Raw genomic sequence first — 21,742 nt, forward strand, 5'->3', positions numbered from 1 at the left:
GGACTTAATATGCACATAGCCCTCGCCTCACCCTGGGACAAAGATCAGCCTCATTGTCTAAGACTGACTTTGAAATGCCTGCCTTTATGTGTTTCCAGATAGAAATGTGTTGCATGAAATTGTTATCAAAAGTTGGGGCAGAGGGGTTAAATTCCTCATTTGAAAGGACTGGCAATCTTGAAATCACTTCTCCTAATCTTCAGAAGACAATGAAGGGAGAAAAATCTCACACTTTGGTACTTTGAAAGAGAAGTGGGCCCTGACACTTTTCATTCTACTAACAAAGAATTATTTCATGGAGAATAAAGAGATTCATCTTTGTGGCTATCAAGCATATTATTTTCCAAGACTTGATGACCATTGCTTTATCACAACAATATGCAAAAATGAGAAACCCGTGAACAGTATGATAAGGCAAAAAGATAGGACACAGAAAGATGAACTCCCCAGGTCGGTAGGTGCCCAATATGCTACTGGAGAAGAGTGGAGAAATAACTCCAGAAAGAAAGAGGAGATGGAACGAAAGCAAAAACAGCACCCAGTTGTGGATGTGACTGGTGATGGAAATAAAGTCTGATGCTGTAAAGAATAATATTGCACAGGAACCTGGGATGTTAGGTCCATGAATCAAGGTAAATTGGAAGGGGACGAAGAGGAGATGGCAAGAGTGAACATCGACATTTTAGGAATCAGTGAACTAAAATGGACCGGAATAGGCGAATTTAATTCAGATGACCATTATATCTACTACTGTGGGCAAGAATCCTTAAAAAGAAATGAAGGAGCCCTCATGGTCAACGAAGGAGTCCAAACTACAGTACTTGGGTGCACTGTCATAAATGATAGAATGATCTCTGTTTCCAAGGCAAACCAGTGAATATCACAAGAACCCAAGTCTGTGCCCCAATCACTAATGCTGAAGAAGCTGAAATTGTATGGTTCTATGAAGACCTACAAGACCTTCTAGAGCAAACACCCAAAAAAAAGATATCCTTTTCATCATAGGGGACTGAAATGCAAAAGTAGGAAGTCAAGAGATACCTGGAGTAACAGGCAAGTTTGGCCTTGGAGTACAAAATGAAGCAGGGCAAAGGCTAACGGAATTTTGCCAAGGGAACGCATTTGTCATAGCAAATACCCTCTTCCAACACAAGAGATGACTCTACACATGGGCATCACCAAATGCCAATACCAAAATCAAACTGATTATATTTGCAGCCAAAGAAGGAGAAGCTCTATACAGTCAGCAAAAACAAGAATGGGAGCTGACTGTAGCTGAGATCAGGAACTCCTTATTGCCAAATTCAGACTTAAATTGAAGAAAGTAGGAAAAACCACTAGTTATTCAGATACAACCTAAATCAAATCCCTTATGATTATACAGTGCAAGTGACAAATAGATTCAAGGGATTAGACCTGATAGACAGAGTGCCTGAAGAACCATGGCCAGAGGTTCAAGACACTGTACAAGAGGCAGTGATTAAGACTATCCCCAAGAAAAATAAATGCAAAAAGGCAGAATGGTTGTCTGAGGAGGCCTTGCAAATAGCTGAGAAAAGAAGAGAAGCTAAAGGCAAAGAAGAAAAGGAAAGATATACCCATCTGAATGCAGCGTTCCAAAGAATACCAAAGAGAGATAAGAAAGCTTTCCTCGGTGATCAATGCAAAGAAATAGAGGAAAACAATAGAATGGGAAAGACTAGAGATCTCTTCAAGAAAATTAGAGATACCAAGGGAACATTTCATGCAAAGATGGGTACAATAAAGGACAGAAATGGTATGAACCTAACAGAAGCCGAAGATATTAAGAAGAGGTGGCAAGAATACACAAAAGAACTGTACAAAAAAGATCTTCACAACCCAGATAATCATGACGGTGTGATCACTCACCTAGAGCCAGACATCCTGGAATGTGAAGTCAAGTGGGTCTTAGAAAGCATCACTATGAACAAAGCTAGTGGAGGTGATGGAATTCCAGTTGAGCTATTTCAAATCCCAAAAGATGATGCTGTGAAAGTGCTACACTCATTATGCCAGCGAATTTGTAAAACTCAGCAGTGGCCACAGGACTTGAAAATGTCAGTTTTCATTCCAATCCCAAAGAAAGGCAATGCCAAAAATTGTTCAAGCTACCGCACACATCTCACACACTAGCAAAGTAATACTCGAAATTCTCCAAGCCAGGCTTCAACAGTACGTGAACCAAGAACTTCCAGATGTTCAAGCTGGATTTAGAAAAGGCAGAGGAACCAGAGATCAAATTGCCAACATCCACTGGATCATCGAAAAAGCAAGAGATTTCCAGAAAAACATCTATTTCTGCTTTATTGACTACACCAAAGCCTTTGACTGTGTGGTTCACAGCAAACTGTGGAAAATTCTGAAAGAGATGGGAATACCAGAGCACCTGACCTGCTTCCTGAGAAATCTGTATGCAGGTGAAGAAGCAACAGTTAAAACTGGATATGGAACAATGGACTGGTTCAAAATTGGGAAAGGAGTATGTCAAGGCTGTATACTGTCATCCTGCTTATTTAACTTCTATGCAGAGTACATCATGAGAAACGCTGGGCTGGATGAAGGACAAGCTGGAATCAAGATTGCCGGGAGAAATATCAATAACCTCAGATATGCAGATGATACCACCCTTACGGCAGAAAGTGAAGAAGAACTAAAGAGCCTCCTGATGAAAATGAGAGGAGAGTGAAAAAGTTGGCTTAAAGCTCAACATTCAAAAAACTAAGATCATGGCATCTGGTCCCATCACTTCATGGCAAATAGATGGGGAAACAATGGAAACCATGACAGACTTTATTTTCTTGGGCTGCAAAATCACTGCAGATGGTGATTGCAGCCATGAAGTCAAAAGACACTTGCTCCTTGGAAGAAAAGTTATGACCAACCTAGACAGCATATTAGAAAGCAGAGACATTACTTTGCCCTCAAAGGTCCATGTAGTCAAAGCTATGGCTTTTCCAGTAGTCAGGTATGGATGTGAGAGTTGGACATAAAGAAAGCTGAGTGCTGAAGAATTGATGCTTTTGAAGTGTGGTGTTGGAGAAGTCTCTTGAGAGTCCCTTGGACAGCAAGGAGGTTAATCCCGTCAATCCTTAAGGAAATCAGTCCTGAATATTCATTGGAAGGACTGATGCTGAAGCTGAAACTTCAGTACTTTGGCCACCTGATGTGAAGAACTGACTCACTGAAAAGACCCTGATGCTGAAGAACTGATGCTTTTGTTTTGAACCATGGTGTTGGAGAAGACTCTTTAGAGTCCCTTGGACTGCAAGGAGATCCAACCAGTCCATCCTAAAGGAGATCAGTCCTGGGTGTTCATTGGAAGGACTGATGCTGAAGCTGAAACTCCAATACTTTGGCCACCTGATGCAAAGAGCTGACTCATTGGAAAAGACCCTGGTGCTGGGAAAGATTGAGGGCAGGAGGAGAAGGGGACGGCAGAGGAGGAGATGATTGGATGGCATCATCGACTCGATGGACATGGGTTTGGGTGGACTCCGGGAGTTGGTGATGGACAGGGAGGCCTGGCATGCTGCAGTTCATGGGATCGCAGAGAGTCAGACACGACTGAGAGACTGAACTGAACTGAACTGCACTGCACTGATGCTGGGAAAGATTGAGGGCAGAAGGAGAAGGTGCCGATAGAGGATGAGATGGTTGGATGGCATCACTGACTCAAAGGATATGAGTTTGAGTAAGCTTCAGGCGTTGGTGTTGGACAGGGAAGCCCTCTGTGCTATAGTCTATGGGGTTGCCAAGAGTTGGACATGACTGAGCGACTGAACTGAACTGATAGGCAAAAATGGGTCCCTAAGTGCAAAGAAATTAAGACAAAGTTAGAAATCCTTCTGTTCTCACCCTCTGGAATTGTTACAAAACAGGTCTCTCTTATCTCTCTTCTAAAAAATATTCTGTCTTAGTACTTTCAGGATGATCTTGCTAGAAAACATCTATTCCTTCCTCAAAGGCTAAGATAACCTTGAGCCCCAATGGCCATTCTCAGCCCCAAATGCACTAGAATCACCTGAGGAGCTTTTAAGAAATCCTACTAGGCTTCTCAGATGGTGCTAGTGGTGAAGGATTCCTGGGTTGGGAAGATCCCCTGGAGGAGGGCATGGCAACCCACCCCAGTATTCTTGCCTGCAGAATCCCATGGACAGAGGAGCCTGGTGGGCTATGGTCCATCGGGTCATAAAGAGCTAGAAGCAACTGAACATGCAATGCTCACGTCCCAACCTGCAGGGCCTGATTTTATTAGTTTTTTTTAAAATGTGCAGTGAGGGATGAAAATGACTCATCCTTAACTTTGTGTGACCCTCCTCCTCTCTATGTGGGATGAATCATTCCTTCACTCACATTTCCAGAGCTTTCTCTATACGCCTCCATCATATCACATAGCACAGCATAGCGCAGTTCTGGCTCACCACCTGGGCACTCAATTGTTAGACCTCAGCTCTCCTGAGACTGGGGTCTCAGTCTCATCCTTTTCTGTGTCCCACCGGGAGAGCCTTTCCTGATACACACCCAACTCTTGGAAAGTCTGTTGGGCATCTTGAGAGATACAAGTGAGAGCAGGGTGGGTGGAGAGAACGAGGGTTTTGTCATTTCAGTGACTATTTAGGTGACTGACTGTCAGCCTCCAAAATCGTTTCCTCCTCTCCAGGGACTGCTCTAAAGACCAGTGTGACTCCTGCATTCTGTCACAAAGCCTCACACCTCTCCCTCCGGGACATCGCCCAATGACACACACATTTCCCCCTTTTGTATGGCTTCGTGTGTCTTCAGAATCATCTCCCTCAAGCATTTTGCCTCTGTCACATCCTTTCTTAGAAACGGACTCAGGTTTCTAATGATTCCTTGAGTCAAATTTAAACTAATCATGGACTTTGAGGTTTTTCCACTAATTTACCCAAGTGCCCTGTCTTTGCACCACCCTGAGTTTCGTTGCATCTTCAGATTGGAAAGTAGTGAAAATGTGAGTCAGTCACTCAGTCAGTCAGTCGTGTCCACCTCTTTGTGACCTCATGGACCGTAGCCTGCAAGCCCCCTCTGTCCATGGGATTTCCCAGGCAAGAATACTGGAGTGGGTTGCCATTTCTTTTCCAGAGGATCTTCCCAACCCAGGGATCAAACCTGGGTCTCCTGCATTGCAGGCAGATTCTTCACCATCTGAGCCACCAGGGAAGCCCATTAGCAAAGTACTATCTACCCTCGTGCCTCTGGAACCCACCATATTTTCTTCTTCCACGTGACAAAAAGGCTGTGCTCCCTTCCACCAACATACACCACAGTTTCCTTATGCAAAAAACAAAGCAAAACAAAATTTGTTTAAAAATCACTACTTAAACGTCTATAAAATCTCTCCTCATCACTTCTACTACTTTTAAAAAAATCATTGAGTATGAGTCTTAGTCATTTTTCTTGGTGTGTTTTGCTTTTTATTTTGGAATATTTCCTTTTTTGTTCGTTTGTTAAAAAAAGGGATCTGAAACCAGAAGACTGTACTAGCTATTTTGCTCAGACTTTTCAGCTCAGACAGCCTGGTTGTTCTTACCTATGACACACAGGCAATTGTGATCGGCTTCATCTGCTTACCTGAATTCAGTGTTGTAGCATCACAGAAGATAAATGCATCGAATGTGCTTTGTGAGCTCTAAACTGCTTTACAAATACAAGATAGTTATTATTACTGTGATGATTTTCTGTGACCTAACTTCATGCTAGTAGTTAAACACACAGCTCTCCACCAGTGAAATACTCCTCTGGAAGCATTTTAAGTTGTTTGGCAAAGAAGATCATAGAACATTTCTAAGGTTTATCTTCATGGCATTATTATGCTAATGGTATTTGTTTATTTCCATGTTTCCAACAAGCTTTTGCAAGTTCCGAATGTGCCCCTTCAAAACAAAGTTTAAAAGCTAGCTGCTGAAGCCACATGAAACCACAGCAAGGCACCATATGGAGAGCAGGGTCCCCTAGGAAGTCAAGTGCATTGTGGGACAAAGAATCCAGAATAGGTACTCTGCTCTCCTTGGCTGTTTCTCAGCGGTCGTTCTGCTTCTGAAGCAACTCGGGAGCCCCCAAAGAAAAACACCACATGGAGTAGCCAGCCTCCCACCTCCATCATTCCTTCAGCTCTGCCTAAGTGAGTCACAGTAATATTTGAAATTGGCAAAGCAACTTCTTTCCAGGGCGATCACAGCACTAAGACGTTCCCTCATTAATGCTCACAGCTCTCCTGTGGAGGAGGTGGGTGGCAAGCAATTTCAAATCCTTTTCTTCTTTACCTACCAAAGAGTCTTTGCTTTCAATAGCTGACACGAATGAGTGAACCATTTTGGTTATAAGATTATGATCCGCCCATCACCCCCCATTAACGCTATTAAGACAACCTTTGTCCGTCTTAAAATCTGTGCAGCCAAGTGTGTGGCAGAGTATAAAAAGAACATGAAGACTGTCCTGGGTGTCTGTGTGTGACTAGGCATTAGACACCATGTCTTTTGTCTGCTTTGGAAAACTCCCATAGGACAAACAGGATTAAACAGGACACTTTCCTTTCTCCTAAGCCTCCTGCGCCTCGCCCCTTTTCACAACATCTTATCCCCTGACACAGCCCCCGAGCTCTCTGCTCTGTCCCTCACGCCGGACAGCCAGAAATGTCTCTGTGTGCCTCGCCCTCTTGCCCTACTCAGGCAAGGATTAATTTCCTCCATGATATAAGAGAGGGCAAACAAGCCAGAAGTCAAAACTACAAAACTCTGGGCATCCCTGGGCTCCTCATTTCTGCATCCATGCTAGAGGCTCAGAGCCATCACACTCATCCTTTCAGAGTTTCCTCAGAGTCAGGGGAACCCAACTTCCAGGATCTAATGCCTGATGATCTGAGGTGGAGCTGATGAAATAATAGGAGAAATAAAGTGCACAATAAATGTAATGCACATGAATTATCCTTAAACCATCCCCCACTTCTGTCCGTGGAAAAACTGTCATCCACAAAAATAGTACCTGGCTCCAGAAAGGTTGGGGATCGCTGCTCCAAGACACCCATCTGGGTCACACTTAGAGCAGGTGCCACACCATATGTTCTAGGCTCCATTACAACTTCCACTCTGCTAAATAACTGGATCTACCAAAGGAAAGTTTAAAGGTCATCACATGGGAGAATAGACGGGGAGACAGGGCTAGTATTGAGCAAGTATTTACTAGTAATACATGCCAAGCACTGTGTTAGGTTCTGTGCTCACATTTCATGGTTGTGGTAGCCTATACAGGAGGTACTGACATCTTTGTTTTGTATTTTGCTCAAAATCCCAGTGGCTTGACACAACAAAGATTTAGTTCTCATTTCTGAAACCTGTCCATCATACCTCTGCAGCACACAGTCCCTCAGGTATCCAGGTAACAGAGGCACTGACATTTGGTAGCTGCACTGTCTGGACCCTTTGGCCATGTCAGTCACCACGGCAGCATAGGAAAGCCTGGGAGGGTCACATGGGCTTTTCATTGCTTTGGTAGAATCACTTGTGGTTCTATCCCATTGATTAAATACTTCCATGGCCCCACCTAACTCAGGCAACAAGGCAGGGAGATGAATGAAAGCAGATGGAATGTTCTGTGAGTAGCTGTGGTCACACGAGGGTAGCACAAACACAAATGCCAAAAGCTATACTTCTGCTTCTTTTAAATGCATCATCCCACTGCAAGGCTGTTCCAAAACCGATTCATCTGGGCCTCTACTGAAATTGTTTTCCATCAATTAACATTCTTCGAACACTTCTTGCGTTCAGGGCGATGTAGGTGGGGGACCAAGAGGATGTTTACAGATTCAGAGGGAAAGACAGGCATGTTCACAAATAAATGTCCTTTTAATAAAAGGCAGATTTTAATGAATGGAATAAGAAAGCTACCAAGTGCTTTGGGGCTGCAGAGGAAGTAATCACTTCCTGCCAAGGTGATAGGAAAGAACTTAGAGGGGATTTAGCCATTTCAACTGGACTTTAAAGGCTGATTAGCATGTCCCAACCGGAGAAGGCAATGGCACCCCACTCCAGTACTCTTGCCTGGAAAATCCCATGGACGGAGGAGCCTGGTGGGCTGCAGTCCATGGGGTCGCTAAGAGTTGGACACGACTGAGCGACTTCACTTTCACTTTTCACTTTCATGCATTGGAGAAGGAAATGGCAACCCACTCCAGTGTTCTTGCCTGGAGAATCCCCTGGACTGAGGAGCCTGGTTGGTTACAGTCCATGGGGTCACAAAGAGTCAGACATGACTGAAGAGACTTAGCACGCACACCGAAGGAGAAGGCCGAAGAGCTGAGGCCAGAAAATATTTTAGATTCATACAAGAGGGCCATGAAAGCCATGCTTGGGAGCATAGACACTCTGGGGAGATGAGGGACCATCCAAAGTGGGTCTCTGAGCACGGTGGTGCCATGGTGAGATTCATCGAGACGCTCCTAGAGACAGCAGCCACCAGGGTATAAACTAATGATTTTTTTCCTCTTCCTCCCTTTGGGACCTCCTAGTCTTCATGAACATATTTTCCTTCTACCCGGGGGTTTATAATCAAACATGAATTTAATCTGCCTAAACACACATACCACAGAAGCAAAGTTTCCGTTTTATTCAAAGAAGACTGTAATCAGGCATTCATATTCCTCTGGCTCTTTGGGTGATTCTTTTTATCCTCTTTGAAATAAGCATTCTTGTAAACTAGTGCAACCTCAGGGATTTCCCTGGAGGTCCAGTGGTTAGGATTCCGCCTTCTAAAGCAGGGGGCGTGGATTCCATCTCTGGTCCAGAAATTACTATCCCACATGCCTTGGAATGCCAACATTTTTTTAAAATAGTGCAACCTCAAAACAAAGATTAAAGGATTGATTCTCACACTGTAGTCTGGTTCTCTCTGTTGAATTCAGCTGTGCTGAGTTTGGACCCTCATTAGGTCTAAAGTCCAGCTTACCATCTATTTGCTGTATGCTTTTGCCAAGTTACTTAGCCTCTTTGTGCTTTTGGTTTTTTTGATGAGGTAGGAAATAATTGAGGCTTCCCTGAGGGTTCAGATGGTAAAGAATCTGCCTGGAATGTGGGAGACCTGGGTTTGATCCCTGGGTCGGGAAGATCCCCTGGGGAAGGAACCGGGAACCCACTCCAGTATTCTTGACTGGAGAATCCCATGGACAGAGAAGCCTGGCAGTCTAGAGTCCATGGGGTGGCAAAGGGTTGGACACGACTGAATGACTAACACACACAGAAGAAACAATTATTTGTTCCTTCCTGGGACCAATATGGATGAAGTACCTTCCACAGGCCAGGGAATGTACAGATGGCCTTGTAAGAGCGTTCTGTCTTCTTCTGAAGAAAGGAGGCAGGAGGGAACGGAATAGGTATTAACTGCATAGCTACCTCCGCTTGAGGTTGCACACGTGCTCTGTCAGTTACTTCCAACGTGATTCCCACGAGGGAGGTATTTTCCCCGTTCTACAACGAAGACACTAAGGGACACTCACGGTAACTTGCCCAGTGACATCCGGCAGATGAGTGAAGATCCAGGTTGGGAGACCAAGGTCCACACCAGCTTTACCCACCAAGACTCGAGGCACTGGGAGGCACTTGTGTTTCTTCCACAGCGTTTTTTCTCCTCAAAGCTACACCAGGCCTCTTGGCATCCACGGAGCACCCCTCGGCTCTTCTGACATGCTTTTCTGGATTATTCAGCCGTGATGGATCAATCCACAATTTTGAGCCCCAGGCTTCCTCTCCAGCCCTCAGGTTCCCCTCGCCCACCCGGCCAGACTTGTTGCTTCTATGGGCGTCCTTGTCTCTGGAGGATTCCTGTGAGTCACCATTTGGTCACTCCCTCTTAATTGCTCACAATTACTTAAGTTCTTAGTCTTATAATAAGCAAGGAAGAGGGTAGCATTTTCTAAGACATATGTGTTTAGTGTTGCTGGCAGATTTGTAAACTTATTACTGCCTCTACATACCATATAATTAAGATTGAATTATCCAAGGCTTTAAAATAGTGCCTGCTGCTATTGTGCTGCTGGAAATGATAAAGAAAAGATCTCTGCCTTAAGAAAAAAATATGCAGCTCACCTCTCCTCCCTCTTCTTTGAAATTCTCATTCTCATTAGGGCTATGGGACTGAGTTCAGCAGGCCTGAGGCAGAGGGCTCACTAAGCTGAAATGCTTTGCTTTTGGAAATGCTGCCACATCAGAAGAAAAGGGGCACATTCTAAGATATATGCTGTGGCCCCTTCTAGAAGTCACCTGCAGTGCCAGGCAGGTGGACTAATGGCAGGATGGAGGGGAATTCACACAAAGGCAGAGACTCAGATGCGGCTCGTGTCTTGGGGTGCGTGCATGCTGAGTTGCTTCGGTTGTGTCCGACTCTTTGCAACCCTACGGACTGTAGCCCACCAGGCTCCTCCATCCATGTGATTCTCTGGGCAAGAATACTGGAGTGGGTTGCCATGTCCTCCTCCAGGGGATCTTCCTGACCCAGGGATTGAACCTGCTTCTCTTGTGTCTCCTGCATTGGCAGGCAGGTTCTGTACCATTAGTGCCACCGGGGAAGTCCCATGTCTTGATGAGACTGGACCAAAAATGTCTCGAGGCTTATACTTGAGAAGAAGAGTAGAGCACAGCTGTGCAGGTTACCAATACTTGATGCCCTGGAGAAACAGATAAATACAAGAGTAACTGCAGCGTGGGAGCCTGGAGAGAAAGATGGGACAGAAAAGGACTAATCTGGGCACATGTGTGAAGTGCCCACTGCAAGAAGAAGACTACAGGGCTCATCCCTGTCCTTGGAGCATCAAGTGGGAGAAGCAGACAGAGAGGCAAGCACGAGATGCCAGTGCAGCACATAAAAGACACGGGTTCGATCCCTGGGGAGGGAAGATCCCCTGGAGGAGGACATGGCAACCCATTCCAGTGTTCTTGCCTGGAGAATCCCATGGACAGGGGAGCCTGGTGGGCTACAGTCCATTGGGTGCAAAGAGTCGGACACGACTTAGAATGCACCAGGTAATGATGCTGTGGTGCAGGAGGCCCCTTGCAGTAAACCAAGTAAACAAGAGACCAGGTCAGCGGTGGCAAGAGTGTAGAAAAGGCAACAGATGAAGAGAGTATCTGGGTGGAATCGCTCTGTACCTCTTTGGTAACGTTTTCCCACTTTTTAAAATGTCTCATCCCCTCCCTCTGAGTTGTGTCCCTGATGTCTTGGGGACAGAGATCTCATTTCACCTCAGGCACTTGCACGGTCCCTGAACCCAAGTGGAGCTCAGGTGAGGGATGGCTGAGTAATTTCACACTGTCTCCCTCAAGACCAGTCCTGGGGCCCAGGGGTGGCGCTGAAACTGTGAAGAGTCCTCCCAGGGGAGGGAGCTAGGCAGGCATGATCCCAGGAACCCAGACCTCCAAGGACACCCAGCCAGAGAGTCAGAGGAGAGGAGATCAAAGGAAAGTGGGAAAAGGGAAGCAGGGGGGTGTCGAAGAAGGAAGAAGAGAGAAGAAATGGAGGGGGTCAGGGAAGAGCCAGGAGGGGAGAAGAGAGAAAGGAAGAAAAAGAGGAGTTTAGGGAGGGTGGATGGATTTGAACACGAGCTCCATTCTCTCCTGAATCCCAGGACTCCCAGCTCCGGTGGGAGTTGTTCCTGCTGCTCCTGGTCTTGCTATCCTGGGGTCAGAGTGGCCCCTGGTCACACCTCGACACCCAGAGGATGCCCCCTGCTGGCCCACAAGGCCCTGTCTGCATCCTCTGGGATGCCAGCACCAGCCCAGCACAATGAAGCCCCCTTCCCACCTGCACCCTCTGGCCTATCATCGTAGTGGGTTGCTCAAAAAGTTCATTTGAGTTTTCCGTAACACGGAATGGAAAAACTGGAATGAACTTTTTGCCCAACCCAATACATAGCCTCCACAGTCTATAAGCTGTCTGAGTAGTATTTAGGAAGAATGTCATCCTGGTGAAGAACATGGGCTTGGAGTTGAGCTCATATGCTTGCTCTGCCACCTGCTGGCACCTGGAACAGTGCGGATCATATGGTGGTGCAGAAATGAATGAGTCAGTGAATGGGTGAGAACTACTTGTGACACCTGGAGCAAGTGAACGATTCTGAGCCTCAGTTTTCCCACCTGTGAAATGGGGGTAATAATACTACCTATGGTTTCAGAAAAGGCAGAGGAACCAGAGATCAAATTGCCAACATCTGCTGGATCATCGAAAAAGCAAGAGAGTTCCAGAAAAACACCTATCTCTGCTTTATTGACTACGCCAAAGCCTTCATGTGGATCATAATAAACTGTGAAAAATTCTGAAAGAGATGGGAATACCAGACCACCTGACCTGCCTCTTGAGAAACCTGTATGCAGGTCAGGAAGCAACAGTTAGAACTGGACATGGAACAACAGACTGGTTCCAAATAGGAAAAGGAGTGCGTCAAGGCTGTCTATTGTCACCCTGATTATTTAACTTATATGCAGAGTACATCATGAGAAACGCTGGGCTGGAAGAAGCACAAGCTGGAATCAAGACTGCCGGGAGAAATATCAATAACCTCAGATATGCAGATGACACCACCCTTATGGCAGAAAGTGAAGATGAACTAAAAAGCCTCTTGATGAAAGTGAAAGAGGAGAGTGAAAAAGTTAGCTTAAAGCTCAACATTCAGAAAACTAAGATCATGGTCCCATCACTTCATGGCAAATAGATGGGGAATCAGTGGAAACAGTGTCAAACTTTATTTTTTGGGGCTCCAACATCATTGCAGATGGTGGTTACAGCCATGAAATTAAAAGACGCTTACTCCTTGGAAGGAAATTTGTGACCAACCTAGATAGCATATTAAAAAGCAGAGAGATTACTTTGCCAACAAAGGTCCGTCTAGTCAAGGCTATGGTTTTTCCAGTGGTCATGTATGGATGTGAGAGTTGGACTGTGAAGAAAGTTGAGCGCCAAAGAATTGAGAGTTTTGAACTGTGGTGTTGGAGAAGACTCTTGAGAGTCCCTTGGACTGCAAGGAGATCCAACCAGTCCATCCTGAAGGAGATCAGTCCTGGGTGTTCATTGGAAGGACTGATGCTAAAGCTGAAACTCCAATACTTTGGCCACCTCATGCGAAGAGCTGACTCACTGGAAAAGACCCTGATACTGGGAGGGATTGGGGGCAGGAGGAGAAGAGGATAACCGAGGATGAGATGGTTGGATGGCATCACCGACTCGATGGACATGGGCTTGAGTAAACTCCGGGAGTTTGTGATGGACAGGGAGGCCTGGCGTGCTGCGATTCATGGGGTCCCAAAGAGTCGGACACGACTGAGCGGCTGAACTGAACTGACTGAATACTACCTATTACATAGGGTTACTGGGATGGTGAACCGCCATGTCAAGCACTTATCTAAGGCCAATTGCTCTTGGGCAGTGGAAACAGGCTGGTTGCGTGGGGGGCGTCCCATTGCATTTCCACAGCCATCAGGGCATTGCTTCTCAGCGCGGTGCTGGAACCACCTTTTTCAAAACCATCTGGGAGAAAGGCTGAGTGTAAGATGCCAGAAAGGGAGACTTTTTGGCTTTATTCCAAACCTACTAAAGGACTCTTTAAAAGTGAAGCCTTAAACCCTGTTATTTCCAGGAGCTCCAGGTGATTGTCAGTCAACTCATGCTAATGTTTTAAGAGCTCTGTATTTAGGTTTCCCTTTATAAATTAAAATACAGAGTCAACACATGAATATAACCATTCATAGCTGAGGACATCAGGCCACAGGGTGGACCTCTCTAGAGTCGAATTTATACATAATGAAAGACCGGAAGTTCTGTAATGGAGTAATAAAAGTGGGCTCCTAACACCTGGCACCAGATTTCCTCTTGGAGAGGAAACTGTCTTTGATAAGCCTGTTGGCGCTGGATACTTATATCCAGGGGGCATCAAAAACATAAACAAAACCCAGAAAACAAAACAGAAAAGCAATCGCTAAAACTTTTCTGCATTTAAAACAAATAAGGGAGACAGACAGCAAGAAGGAATGGAAGGCAGGACTGCAGAGAAACAAGGACAGAGGCTAAGCCGTGGTTGAGAAACAACTCAGAAGAACCAGGCTATGTAAACTTTAATTTCAGACTGTTTTCATTGTTTCAACTTAAAACCCCTGTCTTCCCAAACGCACTGCAAGGGCTCCCACACCTAAAAAGCTAAAGTGTAGGTACATCTGTGTCCTCTCCCCAGCAAAGTACTGTGTCAGAAAAATAGTACAACCTTTATGCAAGGTTTGGTCATTGTGTGTGTGTGTGAGTCACTGAGTCACATCTGACTCTTTGTGACCCCCATGGACCAGAGCCCACCAGGCTCATCTGTCCATGGAATTCTCCAGGCAAGAATACTGGAGTGGGTTGCCACGGTCATTGGTTGCCCTTTTTTCCTCCTCCTCTCGCCTGTCTTCTTGACTCAAATGAACCGCCAAATCTTGTCAGAGGAATATTCCTAGTGGCTCAGACGGTAAAGAATCTCCCTGCAATGCAGGAGACCCAGGTTCAATCCCTGGGTGGGGAAGATGCCCTGAAAAAGAGAATGGCTACCTACTCCAGCATTCTTGCCTTGAGAATTCCACGAACAGAGAAGCCTGGCTGACTATAGTCCATAGGGTCGCAAAGAATGGGACAGTGAGTACCTATATTATTATATAGTTTTTGACGTAGAACCCTATATCTAGTTGATGGACATTTTTTAAAGATTTTTTAATGTGGGACATTTTTAAAGTCTTTATTAAGTTTGTTATAATATTGCTTCTGTCTTATGTTTTAGATTTTTGGCCACGAGGCATGTGGATCTTAGCTCCCAACCAGGGATAGAACCCGTACCCTGAGTATTAGAAGGTGAAGTCTTAAACACTGGACCACCAGGAAAGTAAAATAAATTTACTCATTATAAAATCATGTTATCTAAAAAAAAATAAAATAAAATCATGTTATCTGAAGATAATACCAGTTGTCTTTCTTCCTTTCCAGTTTCTTTGCCTTCTTCCCCCTTGCTTTATTGCATGGCCTACAGCTGCCAGGACTATGTTGAGTGGAAGTGATGATAGTGGATAATCTCACCTGGCTCCTCATTTGTAGGGGGTAGTTTCCAAAAAACTGGGGGACTTACACTGTCAGTATTAAGACCTACTGAAATATGTAATAGTTAAGACAAATATGGTATTCATTCAAGCACAGACAAGACTACTGGAACAGAATAGAGTGTCTAGAGATAATCTCATATATGAATAGTTAACTGGACTACTAAAGGCATTTTAGTGGATATTGAAGTGGGCTGGAGAAAAATGATCTTTTTCCTTTTTAAAATTTTATTTTGATTGATTGATTGGTATAGTTGACTTACAAAGTTGCATTAGTTTAAGGTGTACAACACAGTGATCCAGTTATATATAGCTTATATAACTGAAAGCAAGGGTGCGTGCTGCTTCAGTTGTGTCCAGCTCTTTCTGACCCTATGGATTGTAGCTGACCAGGCTCCTCTGTTTGTGGAATTCTCCAGGCAAGAATACTATATCCAGGCAAGATCTTCCTGACCCAGGGATAGAACCTATGTCTCTTACATCTCCTGCATTGGCAGGCAAGTTCTTTACCACTGGGAAGCCCTTCAATAGATCATGCTGAATCAACTCGATATCCATATGGGAGAAAATTAACCATGACTCTTACACCAAATGAAACAACAATCTCCAACGGATTGCATACCCAAACATGAAAAGTAAAACAACACAGATTTTAGGGAGGCAGAACATTGTCATGACTTTGAAGGAGATAAAGATTTTTAAAACAGGATACAAAAAACAATATCCATAAAGGAAAAAAAATAGATAAATTAGATTATATTAAAATTAAGAACTGTTCATCAAACATCACCATTGACAGTCAAATGTGACCCACAGAATGAGGGAAGACATTTGTAATACATACCAAACAAAAATTCTTATCTAGAATATACAGAAAAAAATCCTACAAACCTACAAGAAAAAGGAATACCACTCAATAGAAAAATGGACAGAAGATACGAACAGTCACTTCAAAAGGATATCCACATGACCTATAAGCTCATGAGAAGGGGCTACACTTCATTTGTCATCCAGGAAATACAAATTAAAACCAAGATGAGATGCCACCCCATCCCAACCAGAATGGCTAAAGTGAAAAAGACAGAACATATTAAGTAGATGTAGAACTGAAATGCTCATAGACTGTCGACAGGAGTATATATTTGTACAACCACTTTCAAAATTGCTTGACAGTATCTATAAAGCTGAATATGTATATAATCTATAGTCCAGCATTTCTACTCCTAGGTGTAAGCCCCACATAAAAATGTACATATATTCACCAAAAGACACAAGAATGTTCGCAACAGCCCAAGTTATAGTAGCCAAACACTGGAACACAGTAGAATGGGTATTTTACTCTAGGGATTACTTTATGGTGATGAGAATGAACAAATACAGCCGCATGACACTGGGAACTCTCTAGAGCATACAGTTGAGTAAAAAAAAGCCACAATAAATGAGTACATATTGTATGATTTCAATTATAGGAACAACATATATCAGATCTCTAGAGCTAACTTATCTTGCATAATTGAAATTTTACACGTTAATTAGCAACTTGTTTCCTCGTCCGCCAGGCATCTACCTTTATATTTTTTGCTTCTATGTGTTTGACTGTTTTATTTGTATTTATTTATTTGGCCACACTGCTTGGCTTGTGGGATCTTAGTTCCCTGACTAGGGATCAAACCCGGGCCCTCAGCAATGAGCGCTCAGAGCTCCAACCAGTGGACCACCAGGGAATTCCTCAGTTTGACTATTTCAGAAACTTAATGTAAGTGGAATCATGTGTATTTTTTAAACTCCCTAGAGTTGGCTGTATAGCCACGTTGAGGGCATCTGGCACAGCACTTTGCTCCTACCCACGGTACAGTAACAATCCTTTAGTATTAGGGGTCTTCTTTCATCAACTAGTGGGTGCTGTGCTGAGTCACTCAGTCATGTCCAACTCTTTGTGACCCCACGGACTGTAGCCCACCATGCTCCTCTGTCCAAAACACTGGAGTGGGTTGCCATGCTCTCCTCCAGCCAACCCAGGGATTGAACCCAGGTCTACCGCCTTGCAGGCAGATTCTTTACCGTCTGAGCCACCAGGGAAGTCTTTCATCAACTATGGGGTCATCAACTGAAGAAATGATGTTCTGTTTACCTGTGTGTCTTCATTGCCCAGAAGAACACCCAGCACAGACTGAAAGAGTCCATACATACTTGTTGAACTGGAGTGACCCTTCTAGTAATCATAAAGGGTAGGATTTACCATTGCCACCAGCCAAACTTCTTCAACATAGCTTTTAAGAGTCTACTTGAAGCCAAACACTGGACTAGTGTTGAAGTTGCAAAGAAGAGGAAGATCAGTCCTCATAGGTAGGTACTCAGTCAGGCAGGGAAATCCCCGGGAACACATGCCAGGCTTGATGGAAGAGCCTCGGAAGCACTGATCAGCTCAACCTCTGTGGACATAAGACATTTCCAAGAGTAAGTGATGACTGAGTGACTAGGAGTTCGCCAGTTGCAAGGAGGGCAAAGGCATTTCGGGAAGATAGAAAAACCATGAACCTGAGTAGAACAGCTTGATACCATGTGGAGTGATGGAGGAGGGTGAAGACTCAGAGGTGAATGGCTTGGTATGGAGGCTGGGTGCATCCTGTAATCAATGGGAAGTCAGTAAAGGGTGAACCAGGAGGGCAGCAGTGTGCAGCTGCAGAGAGATTACCCTCTTTGCAATGGAGACAATGGATTAAAAGGCAAAAGGGAAGGTCACAGGCCCACTAGGAGAAGGTGACAGTGAAAAGTGAAAGTCTTAGTCGCTCAGTCATGTTTAATTCTTTGCAACCCCATGGACTCTAGCCCATCTTGGAATTCTCCAGGCAAGAATACTGGAGGGGGTAGCCATTCCTTTCTCAAGGGGTTCTCCCCAACCCAGGGATCCAACCCAGGTTTCCTGCAATGCAGGCAGATTCTCTTTACCATCTGAGCCCCCAGGGAAGCCCAGGAGAGGGTGGGGGTACTGTAACAATCCAGGCAGGAGAAGGCAAGGGCTTGACTTGGGCAAAAACCATGGGGATGCAAACGCAGGAAAGGGTAAGGACCAGAGTAGGAAGGCTCCCCACTGTCTCCTGTAAAATGGTTGGGGAAAGGAAGATGAGTAAGAGCTATGTTATAAAAGTAATATTCTCTTTTCAAATTTTCCTTCTTGGCACCAGAAAAAGAAAAGCAAAAAGAGAAAGAGGGGGTGGGATTCTGGAAGGAAAGGTAGCCCATATGCTAATGTCACTGGGGAAATGGAACCAGCTCACAACTTCCTTCTATTATGTTACGTGAAAATACATTTTCAGCTGAAAGGAATTATTTTAAAACACGGGTGTGAAATAAATGAGCACACGAAACCATGTTGTCCACAAGGCCTCAGCAGAATGTTTTCCTTAGATAGCAGCCTCGGGCTAACACTGCCAGCTTTCTGCAGTCCCAGCAAGAATCTGTGCTTTTGTCACTCAGGGATTTGTAAGAAAAAAACCAAAAAACAAAAAACCCCTCTGCTTATTGAAAAAAAGTCTCTGGATCTCCATGGCTGGCAGGTGCTTAAGATGGTTGAGCAGATGTCTTCCTGAAGCACCCAAAGTCAGATATATACGTTGGGAAGCACACTTGTGCCAGCTCCACACTGTTGTCCTGGAGGAAATATTCTAGGCATTCAACAAGGGGTTCTATGCCTCTCCTCCCTGACTTCTCTTCTGCAGAATATGAGCCCAGGTGAGTGGCTGTTCACTGGCATTTGGGAGGGTCTTAGCTAAGTCCACCTATTTGGTCACCTCTGAGCAAGACTGAAGCCAGCTAACAAAGGATCCCTGTGCAGCTTCTGGAGCTCTTGACAAGTCTCGTGAGCTTTCCTGGTATTAGTCCTATATCCTGGATGCCTGTCCCCCGAGTCTCCCTCTCTTTTGTGGCAGCTACCTGTCATCTCTCCTTGTCTATCAAGCTCCTTCCCCCATGATGATGAACGTGTCCAGTTCTTGCGACCCCATGGACTGTAGTCTGCCAGGTTCCTTTGTCCGTGGAATTCTCCAGACAAGAATACTGGAGTGGGCTGCAATTTCCTCTTCAAGGGGATCTTCCCAACCCAGGGATCGAACCCATATCTCCTGCATCTCCTGCACTGGCAGACGGATTCTTTACCACCGAGCCAGCTGGGAAGTGATGGGACCCTTACATTCTTTCTCAAGCTGACTATACCACCCGATCCCCCTTTCCTTTGGCAAGTGGATGGCACCTCTCCCTCAAGGGGAAAAGGAAGAAAAAGGACAGGCGCACTTCCTACTCTGCATGGGGTTGTGTTTGGAGCAGCCCCGTACAGGATGGATTAGGAAGGTGGCCAAGCCAGGAAGAGTGTTCTCACGAGGACCTGAAGTGGCCACCTGGACCTTGAGGGGTCCACCTGGACCTGGACCGGGGGCTTCCAGGCTCCAGAACTGAGAAAAGATATCTTTTCTGCAGTTTAAAGACATTTTGTGATGGAAACTTGAGCAGACTGATAGACGGGCTTTCCCAAAGGAAGTTCCTTCTGTTACTTGGCTTGGTGGTTGGTGGGGCCTCTGTGACCCAGTGGTCAGTGACCCCTCATTTGGGTAAGCACAGCCAGCCTGGCTCTACCTCCTGACGCCTGTCCCTCCAGAGGTGGACACAGAGCCATTCCTCAAGGAGACCATCCTCACTGATAGTGATAGAGGGAAGAACAAGACCCACCCCAGGAGACTGGGATTGGGTAGAGAGGGCCAACAATTCAGGGAGGAGGAGCTAAGAGTAACCCTACTAACAAGCTGGTGAGTTAGCCTGTCAGACACGAGACTTCTGGGTCAGAGACAAAGGATGCTATTACTCGGAACAACAGCAGTGCCCAGGGTACCAGCCTGCCCCCCAACCCCAGTTCCCAGCAGGTGATGTGATAGGAACCAGCGCCTGATAGGCGCAGCTGGCTTCACAGGGAAGAAGCTTCATGAACCCAGTTGTCTCCAGTTGGCTGGAGGCTGGTCTGAATTTTGCTCCATAGCGGGGGCGTCATCTCTCTCACATTAGATAGCAAACACCTGCCCTTGGCTGCAAAGGACCACACCCCTGTCTCTGCGGGCAGCTCGCCACACCAGCACCCTGGCAGGACACACCACGTGATAGACTCTAGCGGCTCTGCTGCGCTGATCCAGCCCTGCCTGGGCCTGACACCTCCAGAGCTTCCATTAGCAGCACTATTTCTGAACCACAGTAGGTACTCTTTCTTAAGTGAACAATGCAGAGAAATAGAGGAAAACAATCTCTTCAAGAATATTAGAGATACCAAGGGAACATTTCATGCAAAGATGGACACAATAAAGGACAGAAATGGTAAGGACCTAACGGAAGCAGAAGAGATTAAGAAGAGGAGGCAAGAATACACAGAAGAACTGTACAAAAAAAGGTCTTAATGACCCAGATAACCAAGTTGGTGTGGTCACTGACCTAGAGCCAGACATCCTGGAATGTGAAGTCAAGTGGGTCTTAGGAAGCATTAGTACATACAAAGCTAGTGGCGGTGATGGGATTCCAACTGAGCTATTTCAGCTCCTAAAAGTCGATGCTGTTAAAGTGCTGTGCACAATATGCCAGATAGTCCTTCTAGATAGTGGAAACTGCCCTGGAACCTACACTTGAACATACACGGGTCTGATATCCTGCCACTTCACAATATGTCTGCTTTTGAAATGTGGGCTTTTACTATGATTCAGGTATGGTAAGGCTGACAGGTCAAGAAAAGCCACACTGAGATAACAGTTTATGACTCACACTTCTCAGGAGGAGGGCGCACACGAAGCTAAGGGGAGCCGCGTGGGAAGCACTAGGGTTGGTCAGGGTGCAGCGGGAGAAAGGGGAAGCTGTGGTTTACACAAGGACAAGCAGGCTGGGGTGGGCTAGTCTGAATAATTTTGGAGGGGCACAGGGCTGTCCCTAGTTGTCTGGTACCCGGGCCTGGGGTGATTAGGACAAGGAGACAGTGGCCCAGACTGTCAGAGCCCAATAAAGGAGGTGGTCTGGGAAGTGGGCTGGACGGGTTGGTTTGCATAGGAAAGGAGAGCTCCTAGCCAAGTGGTTTTGTAACTCAGTTGGAGCAGGTCCCCACGGGACCTTGGCAGATTGGGGGTGTGTGGAAACGGGTCTTCCCCCACATCCTCTGCTTTAGCTCCTCTCTGAAGTACCTAGATAACAGTATTTGATGCACACTTCCTGAGCTGTTTATTTAGCAGACATAAAAAAAAAACAAAAACAAAAACAAAACCTCCCCCTCTCCAACAAAAAGAGGACATTAACTATCTGGTGACCAGGAGCACAGAGCCCCAGAATTCCTGGAGCCTAGGGATTGAAACTGTTCAACCCTGGGACACTGCCCTGTTACCTCACCATCAGCCAATCAGAGAAATGTGCATAAGCTGATCACAGATCGCACAGCGCTGCCCCCTGGCCCCCACACCTGGCTTTAAAAGTGCTTTGCCGAAACTTCAGGGAACTTGAGGATCTTTTAGGGCCACCTTGCATGGCCCTGCAATAAACCTTCCTCTACACAAAACCCCAACATTTCAGTCTGTTTGGCCTCACTGTGC

The 21,742-nt window shown here is 45.5% G+C and overlaps 1 long non-coding RNA gene across 1 annotated transcript; it reads right to left on the minus strand.

Moving 5' to 3' along the window:
• Positions 1–1,861: 1,861 nt before the first annotated feature.
• Positions 1,862–20,819, minus strand: LOC122686009. The gene is made up of 3 exons (XR_006338608.1): positions 20,603–20,819; positions 18,416–18,417; positions 1,862–1,890 (listed from the first exon to the last, which is right to left on the minus strand). It is a non-coding gene; the product is annotated as an uncharacterized LOC122686009 (long non-coding RNA).
• Between the last annotated feature and the right edge of the window lie 923 nt (positions 20,820–21,742).

This window comes from Cervus elaphus, chromosome 29, assembly GCF_910594005.1.
Source record: "Cervus elaphus chromosome 29, mCerEla1.1, whole genome shotgun sequence".
NCBI classification, from domain to species: Eukaryota; Metazoa; Chordata; class Mammalia; order Artiodactyla; family Cervidae; genus Cervus; species Cervus elaphus.